At 41.5% G+C, this 10,281-nt stretch overlaps 1 pseudogene; it reads left to right on the forward strand.

The window, feature by feature from the left end:
* The first annotated feature begins 4,637 nt into the window (after nucleotides 1-4,637).
* On the forward strand, nucleotides 4,638-5,515 carry LOC103772274 (annotated as a pseudogene).
* Nucleotides 5,516-10,281: the final 4,766 nt, after the last annotated feature.

The raw sequence follows: 10,281 nt of genomic DNA on the forward strand, positions 1-10,281 counted from the left end.
TATATATATATATATAATGGTATAATGGGCCTTGGGGGGATATAGCTTGAGAGTGGATTTTTTTTTTTCTTTTTTTTACATAGAGTGACATTTAGTTTGTTATCATGATCTACTAATAAGACAAATCTATAGAAATTCTTGTGTGTCTGTATAAATATATACAGATATAAAAACCCATATATAGGACACAGTTAGTGACAAAGGATTTGAATTTGCAAACCGTCAGGGGAAGAAAGGTGTCACTTTTTCTTTGTGATGTTTGGTATAACAATTAGACTAATTAATTTCTTGAAAATCTCTTATCATTAGTTTAGTCTTAGCATTTAGATTTAGTTTCTTTTTGAAAAGCGTACAAACTTTCAGGTGAACCATGGCTGATTTACTTCACTACTGTGAAGATATCCTGCTTGTAAGTGCATGGTCCCATTTTTGTGTACTTTCACAGTCGTAGTGTTTACATGAAGAGTCAAAGACTACTTTTGCTCTGAATGACTAAAAGACTAAAATTTTATAGACTTAAGGGAACAAACTAATGACAGGAAGCCATGCAGTGGTTAAATTATAGAAAAAAGAAGCTGAAGACTTGTTCTGAAATGAGTTTCGATTTTGTTTTCATATCACTTTCTCCTTACTAAGGAACCTAGAAAAATGACAGGAAACAGAAAAATGACACTAAATGTTGTAGAAAAGTCTAAGAAACTTTGCAAGAAAGTGGTGTCAAATACCTGTTCAGGGGTAAAAATCATCCTAATGTTTTAAAAGATGCAAGCGCAGTAATGGGTAGTAAACAACATTTGAGATTTCGAAAAAAAATTGATTTTTTATATGGGCGTCCTGTTATCTGCTTCTATATACCCTGATTCCGTTACTTATTTTTAATAGAGATTCCTCCATTTTAAGACAAAAATCATTTTATGAAGATGATGTCTATGGAGTGATTTGGTAAGGAAAAATTTAACGCTCTTACAGCTAAGAAAATGTGCAAAAAATTAGCAAAGTAAATTAATTGCATGATAAAGGTAAAAGGAAAATACTAGTCAAAACCAAATTGAAACTGGGTGGATTTTAGTAATGGGAGGACTCCTAAATTGCTTCTACAGGGCACTACTGGCAAACTTTTTTTTTCCTGAGTCATCTAAAACTGCCTTTGGCAGTATAGCTGGGAATACATTTTATGTGAATGATCTTGTATTTCTGAGATGTGTTGAAGCCTCATCTGATAGGGGTTTTTTTGTGCCTTTCCTGCCTTCTGAAGGCTATTCAAAAAATTACATTTCCATACCCATTATGTTAGAAACTGTATCTTCCTCAGTATCACTTGGATAAAGTGTCATCTGATCAACCACAATCAGTATGGGTATGAAATCATGTTTTCAGATGCCACTTATGCTTGACATACTTCTGTTCAATGTAGTCTTGCCTTCCAGTTTAAGACAGTTACAGTTTATTTAAATAAATTCGTCATTTAGAAAGAAACAAACACTGTGGTGTTCTAAGTTTCTGTAAGCAGTGAGGTGAGCTCACTGCTTGTGGTACTGGGACTGTCCAGACCTGCATGGCCACCCCATAGGTACCCCAGCTGTGGGCCACCACATCCCATCATGTGCCCTGGGACTCCTTTTTCCCAGCCTAGGCCAGTCTTTGCCCACCCATAGTTACTTTTCCCCCACATTTGGTATTTCAGTGTGAGTTGGTAGGTGGTCTTGGCTTTATATGCTATTACAAATACAGTTACCTCTGTATCATCAGCCTTGCAAAAAGTACACACATGTGCCCCAAAAGCTGCCCCGGTACTCCACCTTTCTGTGGGGATTGTCTGTTTTTCACATAGCTTTCCCTCAATGATCTGTGAAATCCAGACCTGATGTTAGCTTCTCACATATCTGTCACGTCCAGCAGTTTTCAGATGTCATGTCCAGTATTTTTTCATGTCCTGTTTATTCAGCTGAATCTCAGGCCGAGGCCTAGTCACCTGCCCGCAGCTGTGACAAGGTCCAACCGGCTGACGGGTCGGTTCGCCTGACATCCCCTCACCGGAGCGTGGAGAAGCTGCTCGAGTGGTGAACGCCCAGGGGAGCCTCAATCTCCACGTTGTGAGAATTGTTGAAAAAAATGTGTAAATCCCAGCTCTGAGATTCAGGCTGTCCTGCTGCTGCTGCCCTATCACCTTCGCCACTTCATCTTTATTGTTCTTGTGGCAGTTTTTGGCTCAGTTCAGCTACTGAGTTGTGCTTTGTGTTGTGTACGTCAGCCTGCAGAGCGTCATCCCTTGCTCACATCCCTGTGTTTTGAAGGGTTCTGTGACAGAAGTTGAGGTAGGGGTGAAGTCTGTAATTAAAGGAAAATTATCTGTTCCCCTTGTTGCTTACTACCCATTATTCGTCAGCATGCCAGTGTTTGCCGGCTAGGGCACTGGTGCCATTGGTGCTGGCCGTGTATCTGAAAGTCCATAGCTCTTGTAATCTCTTTCCCACAAGAGAAAACATGGTCAGCGTGCAGGCGAAAGGGTCTGTTGATCCCAGCAGTTGGTTTTCATCATCCCTCAAGAGGCCATCAGTACTTCACCTTGTTTTTAAGGCACTTCTTTTAGGTATTTGGGCATTGTTTAAAATGTTTGTCAGAGGTGGTTTTTAAGGAGAGAGGGAAAGTGTGTGTGTGTGTGTGTTAGTTGGTAGGGAGGCTTTGTCTGTATTTATGTAATCTTGATTGTTGTGGATTGGATACTTCATAAAGTAGCATACTGTCCCAGTCTGATGTCGGGGGAGGTTTCAATATGACCCCAGGAGGCAAGATTAAGACACAAGTGAAGTCAAATGCTGTATATGCAACAGGGTTTTCATTACAAAAAGAGAAAAATGTTAGAAAAGAGTAGCAATAGGACAGAGTGAAAATAAAAGGCAGCAATCAAACAAGCGGTCAGTAGAGAGGGACCAGTCCCAACCAATGCCAGTCAGTACACTTATCTGACCAAGCCCTGTGTCTGATCACCACAGTATCATCTTTTTGTAACTCTTTTCTTCTCTGTGTAGTCTCTCTCACTCCTCACTCTGTGTGTGAGCACCATAAGGCCTAGGTGCTAGCCAATGGGGGAACCAGCTGAGTTGGTATGAGACCAGCAACTGGAGTGAGACCAGGGATGTAGATGCCCCAAGTGTGTGGTGTCAGCAGCAGGGGTGGGTGTGGGTCTCGACTGTACCCATAATGGCAGGAGCAGCACATGTCCCAGCTGAGAGAACAAAGGACAGTGTGTGTCCTGGGCACAGCAGTGAGTGAGGCTGGGGCAACTGAGGCTTGCAGCACAGCACTGGATCTGGAACCACAGATTGCAGCCTGTGTCCCTGGTGCCTGCTGCTGACTGGGGCCAGCAAAGTGTCCGTGTTTTCACACAGTTTGACCCCACATGTGTCTCTTCGGCCTGTGTAATTCACTAGCAAACTTCACGCTGGACTAGCAATAAGTGGGGGTTGCTGGGTCCAGGCAGGGGTGTCGGGTGGTTAGAGGGGCAATGCTGGTGGTCAGGAAGGATCTGTGGGCATGGGGTGCCTGTAAGTACCTGTAAGACGAGAGTGTGAGTGCATGCATCCACCTGCTAGTGCCTTCCTTCCAGTCAGCAAGTACAAGGCCCGTGAGATGGATAAAAGGGCTCTGGACCCAAGTGGATGGGTGTTGGATGGACAGAGGGATATGCTCTGCTGATACTTGAGGGATCCATGGATGTGCCTCTGCTTCTGAATCTAGAGGTGGTGGGAAGGGGCATTTTCCAATAGTGAGCTTCAATCCTGACCAGGTGAAAAGGAGAAAGAGACCTTGTCTGACGGTACTTAAGTTCATGTGAGTGCTGGGAACGTTGTGCGTGCTGTCGAAGGCAGTGCCTCATCTGTGGCAGCTAGCTGCATAGCTAAGCTTCACTACTGGTTGAACCTGCCAATGAGAAAGCAACTGCCACATCTATAGACCTAGGGTATAGACCCCAGGGTCTGTGCTTCAGCAGCAGTGCAGGAGGAATCCTTGGATTGGCCTCAGAGGTACTAGAGCTGACAGCCACATGTAACATCCCTTAACATAACTGCTGAAAGAAGACTTTGTAATAGATGTTCAGTACAAAGTTTCTCTTTGTGAATCAGGTGTTTTTGGCCTATATCTATCTCAAAGTTGAGAAAACTGTGCTGGGAAAAGTGTCAGTCTAACCTTTTTCTATCAAGGGTAACAAGAAAAGCTTCTACAGATATGTCAGTGATGAAAGGAAGGCTGGGGAAGATGTGTGCCCTCTCCAGAAGGAAACAGGAGATCTGGTCACAAGGGATGTGGAGAAAGCTAAGGTACTCAGTGACTTCTTTGCCTCAGTCTTCCCAAGCAAGGGCTCCAGCCACACTGCCCGTGTTGCAGAAGGCAAAGGCAGGACTGGTAGAAGGAAGATTCACCCACTATAAATGAAGATCAGGTTTGAGACTTATCTAAAGAACCTGAAGGTGTACAGGTCTATGGGACTTGACGAGATCCATCCACAGGTCTTGAGGGAGCTGGCAGATGAAGTTACAAAGCTGCTTTCCATCATATTTTAAAAGTCATGGCCATCTGGTGCACTGACTGGAAAAGCGGAAACATAACCCTCATTTTCAAAAAGGGGAAAAACGAAGCAACTACAGGCCAGTCAGTCTCTGTGGCCAGCAAGATCATGGAGCAGATCCTCCTGAAGGTTCTGCTAAGGCATATGGAAAACGAGGAGGAGATTGGTGGCAACCAGCATGGCTTTATCGAGGGCAAATTGTGCCCGACAAATTTGTTGGCCTTTTACAATAGGGTTTCAGCATCAGTGAATAATGGAAGAGCAACTAACATCATTCACCTGGACTTGTGCAAAGTGTTTGACGCTGTCCCATGTGATGTCCTTGTCTCTAAATTGAAAAGACATGGATTTGATGGATGGACCACTCCGTGATGGCGGATAAAGAATTGGCTGGATGAGCACACTCAAACAGTTGTGGCTTGATGTCCAAGTGGAGACCGGTGATGAGTGGTGTTCCTCTCATTACTGGGACCGTTGTTGTGTAACATCTTTGTCTGTGGCATCAACAATGGAAATGAGTGCACCCTCAGCAAGTTTGGTGGTGACACCAAGCTGTGTGCAGTCAACGTGCTGGAGGGAAGGGATGCCATCCAGAGGGACCTTGACAGGCTTGAGAGGTGGGCCCAGACCGGCATCATGAAGTTCAATGTGGGCAAGTGCAAAGTCTTGCACCTGCATCAGGGCAATCCCAAGCACAAATACAGGCTGGACAATGGGTGGAGTGAGAGCAGCCCTGGGGAGACAGACTTGGGGTTGCTGGTTGATGAAAAACTCAACATGAGCCAACAATATGCAAGTGCAGGCCAGAAAGCAAACCGTATCCTGGGCTGCATCAAAAGCAGTGTGGCCAGCAAATAGAGGGAGGTGATTCTGCCTCTCTACTCCACTCTCATGAGACCACACTTGGAGTCCAGCCCTGGAGCCCTCATTAAAGAGGGACATGGATCTGTTGGAGTAGATCCAAAGGAGGGCCACAAAGATGTTCAAAGGGATGGAGCATCTCTCCTATGAGGACAGGCTGGGGTTGTTCAACATGGGGAACAGTTGGACAACATGAAAGAAAGTTGGGGTTGTTCAACATGGAGAAGAGAGGGCTATGGGAAGACCTTATTGCAGACTTCCAGTATCTGAAGGGAGCCTGAAAGAAAGCTTGGGGAGTGACTTTTTATGAGGGCTTGTAGTGATAGGATGAGGGGTAAGGATTTCAAACTTGAAGAGGTAGATTTAGCTCAGACATTAGGAAGTTCTTCACTTTGAGGGTGGTGAAACACTGGGGCATATTGCTCAGGGAAGTTGTAAATGCCTCAGCACTGGATGTGTTCAAGACCAGGCTGGATGGGGCATTGAGTAACCTGGTGTAGTGAGAAGTGTCTCAGCCCATGGCAGGAGTGTTGGAACTAAATTATGTTTAAGGTTCCTTCCAACTCAAACCATCCTGTGATCCTGTTTTCTTGTCTGCTGCTACTGACCATTAATAGATACAGAAGAAAGTTCTATTTATTCCAGTAACTTAACTTATACGGCTGCTTTTACAAAACCACAGTGCTGCTGAAGACAATATAAGTCAAAAATTCTTCTTTTGCCTTCACGTTAAGAGAAGTGAAGGAGACAGTTTATAAAATTGGGAGTTTTAAGCCTTAACAGGAGGTTCTTGGCCTCATTCTGTGTACTAAGCATTTCAGTGAAGTTCTGTTCATGACTTCATGTTCCAAACTGTAATTCTTTCTACATTATTATGCATGATTCTGCAATGCAGCACTGTTACATAAAAAGTAAACTTTTGAAATTCTAGTGTAGAGATTGCTGAAGTTTACCAGTCTCTCCTCTGAAGGGGTTACTGCATTTAAACCCTAAAGAGATGGGAAATAGGAATCTTTATTTGTGAAGAAGAGCATGTAAATTAATTTTTTTTTTTTTTTTTTTTTAGTAAAGCAGCAGCTTGATTTAATGAATAGTATTGCTTTCAGAGCTTCATTCATAGCCCCCAACCAACTATGTGACTGTAAGCATGTCACTTAATCACTGTGTCCTACTTTCACCATCTGTGAAATGCTTTGGAAAGTCATGGAAGACTGAATCACAGGTCTTTTCCATCTCTAGAGTCTATTAGGTCATCCAACTGTCCATCTGCCAGCAGAAGATTGTTTCCTACATCCACTAGTGTTTTTCCAATATGGGTTCTGCCTTCCAAGCTGGCTTCCTCCAGCACCTCTGGAAGATATTTTGCAGACTTCTAAACCTCATTGTCAGGAAGCTCTTCTGACATTCACAAAAATGAGATTTTTTTTTTGTTGTTGTTAATTTCATTCTCTTTATTCCTTTTATTATATGCTTGATTTTTAAGACATATGCAATTCATGCAACACCTTAAAGATCTAGGTAAGATGCAAACTCTCTGTAAGATACCTAGTGTATGGACAGAAGATAATGTAAGGTTTGGAAATGTAAGGTATCATACTCTATAAGAATAAAGTAACCTGCTTGTTTCCTCCTGAATTTACAGCTAAAGAAGTGCATCTAAAATCTGCTTCAGATTTAAGACAGAACCAGGATAGAATATGGGAACTTAACAATAGAACAGGATATTAAAAGCAAGTATTGGAACACTTATCAAGGGTGATTACATAGGGAAGAGGAGAGAAAGGAACAAGTTTAATTTCGTTGTTGAACGTGAAAGTCTTTCCCTGTTGCATAGTACCTTTCTTTCCCCTAGACATTTGTAAATTATCATGTCTCACATACTTTGATTTGCATTTGAATCTTTGTTAATATGTTAATTATTTTGAGCCAGTAGTTACAGTAGTTGATTTAAGGCGTTTTTCTCATCTAGATCTGAGGACAATGTTGACTGCAGGTGCATCCCATGCAATGGGACATATCTCATCAAGCTATAATGCTTCACATGGACACTTCCAATTTAGGTTTTCTTCTTCTTTACTGAGCACAATTTTTAGAAATTCAGCAAACAGATAGTTTTCTTCAGGTAATGAAGCCATCAGCATTGTGATGTAGGCTAAATCTAGATTAAAGCCACAAGAACAACTCGGTTTCTTTGTACAAAGTTTTTCATTTTTCAGAACTATGACTGTGTAGTAGTTGTTTGGGCTCTGCATAACAGTAGTTAACTGCTTTTAAAATGACCATTTGTCAAACAACTGGTACGTGATGTGATTTATTTGACACAGTGCCCTAAGAGGAAAAAGTCACTGTTCAGAGTATTGAACTGATAAGGTTAATATGGCGTTTTGTAATACAGCGTATATAAAGTATGTGTTTTAAAATAACAAGAAATCTGTCAGAGGGGCATGTTTCTCAAAATATTTAACTTTTAACAAAATCCGTTTGTCCAGGATTTTCATTCCTCTATTTCAGCTGTCAGTAGAAATGTATAAGTCCAGGAAGGAAAAGTGTATATGTAGTCACTCTTTTCAGAAAAGACTTTTTTTCTTCTCAGCTTCATTTTCATTGTTTTAAAAGTATACATTTGCATATATTGGTAAGTTCTGATGTCACTTCAGAGTCTAAGGTAAGTTGGGCATTTCAAACCTTCCAAAGTTTTTGTAGCACAATGCAGCCAATTTAAACATTTCTGTAAATATCACCTTTCTTAGTACTTTGCAGTTGAAAATCTCTATTGTGGCCAGTAGTAGATAGATCAGGTGTAAGGAGTGTTTTGAAAGTCAGAAGATGTAGTATTTATGTACAATCTCTATATAACAAACTGATCTTCTTCCTTTAAGAGATCAGTTGGAGATGCCATGAAGTTAGAATATTTATGAGGCTGGTGAACCCTAGAAAGACTTTGTAAAGTCTAATCATAAGAAGAGTAAATGTATGCTTTGTCCACAGGAAATAAAACCAGATGAAGTTACCAGACTTGCTCTTAGGACAGAAGTTAATTTTGAAAGTGTCTGCAGAAAGGTAAGACTTGGGGTTTTTTTGTTTTGTTTCTCGTGCTTCTGTGAGCATGAGTGCTCTCCAGTATAGACCTTATTTCATTTTCTAAGGAAATTTATGCACTTGGACATATCTACAAAAAATTGTATAGCTGTTCAGTACAAGTGGCTCGCCTTCTAAAGTGGTGGACTTAATCTCTAGTAACTGAAATAGAATACCAGAATGCATGGTAGCGTTTTTTGAGTCCTTATGAATGTATTTGTTTTGTTCATATAGTACATATACATGGTTCAATCAGTGTAAAAAACCTAGAATTTCAACAACAGAGGGAGAAAGGCTCTAACTACTTTTAATTGCAGACCAAAGTTGCCACATGTGAGCAAAACATGACAAATGTTACCCTGAAATAAAGATGACATTTTAACACCCCTGTGACTCATTAATTTCAGTGCAGTTTCTCCTGAAGCCCACTGATGATACATTATTAAATATTAACAGTCAGACTAGTGATGTCTGTAAAAGATGAAATGGAGACGCGCAGGTGTCATTTCATACATGCTTGTTGAAATAAGGAGTTGAGTTTGAGAGCTGACAGGACACTCTAAAAGAAGAGTGAAGAAAAGCAGAAATAAGGTAACTTTATGGATGTGCTGCAGAAGTAGAGCCAAAAAGCTGCTGAGTCAAGAAATATTAATACACAAAATCATCTATTTTCCTCCACATTATCTTAAATCCCTGTGAGTGGTCCACTGAGGGAGTCTGAAGTCTGAAATGTTTATAGTCAACAGGCTAAATTTTAATGTAGAATGAGGATGTTTCATCTTATAATGGCATTATTAGTTTGTAATGTGTAGCTATACTATTGCAAAGCACAGTCATGTGTGATGTAGTTCAGCTGTTAGCATAATGTGCAGCAGGTTTTCCATGCTTCATGTGAGCAAAACCAAGTTAACAGGAAAGTGTCACAGGAGTTGTTTTGTATTTCTGGAGCAGTGTTGGATTGGAAGCACCTTATTTCTTTTCCTTCTTTTTAATGATAGACTAGAGTAAGGAAAAGGTCACAGATGCACTGACATGAAACTAAAAAGAAGCATTCATCTTTTAAATTTATTTCACCAAGATCTTCCAGTCTGAAGATGAGCTAGTCAGAAAACGGTTACTGTAATTTTAGAAGTGGTGCAGAAGTGAAGATTCTGGATACATTTTGACAATTCTGGTAGGAGATTCTTCAGTCAAGGATTCAAATGCATCAGGCTTATGCTGGTTGCATAAAGTATAGGAGCCCCAGAACACAATCATAGAATCATTTTGGGTAGAAGAGGCCTTTCAGTTATCAAGTCCAGCTGTCAACCCAGCATTACCAACTCACCTCTAAACCATGTCCCTGGGACCACACCTACACATCTTTTAAATATCTCCAGGGATGGTGAGTCCACCTCTTCCCTGGGCAGCCTGTGCCAGAGCTTTAAAGCCATTTCAGTGAAGAATTTTGTTGTCCCTGTGGTCCAGTCTAAACCTCCCCTGGCACAGCTTGAGGCCACTTCCTCTTGCTCTGTCTGCTTGTTACTTAGGAGGAGAGACTGCCTCCACTTCCCTACAGACTCCTTTCAGGTAGATGTAGAGAACAATGAGGTCTCCCCTTAGCCTCCTTTTCTCCACACTAAACTACCCCAGTTGCCTCAGCTGTTGCTCATAAGATGACTTCTCTAGACCCTTCACCAGCTTTGTTGCCCTTCTTTGGACACACTAACACCTCCATGTCCTTCTTGTAGTGAGGACCCCAAAGCTAATCACAGTATTCAAGGTGTGGCCTCACC

This window comes from Merops nubicus, unplaced genomic scaffold (assembly GCF_000691845.1).
Source record: "Merops nubicus isolate BGI_N331 unplaced genomic scaffold, ASM69184v1 scaffold13524, whole genome shotgun sequence".
In the NCBI taxonomy this organism is placed as follows: Eukaryota; Metazoa; Chordata; class Aves; order Coraciiformes; family Meropidae; genus Merops; species Merops nubicus.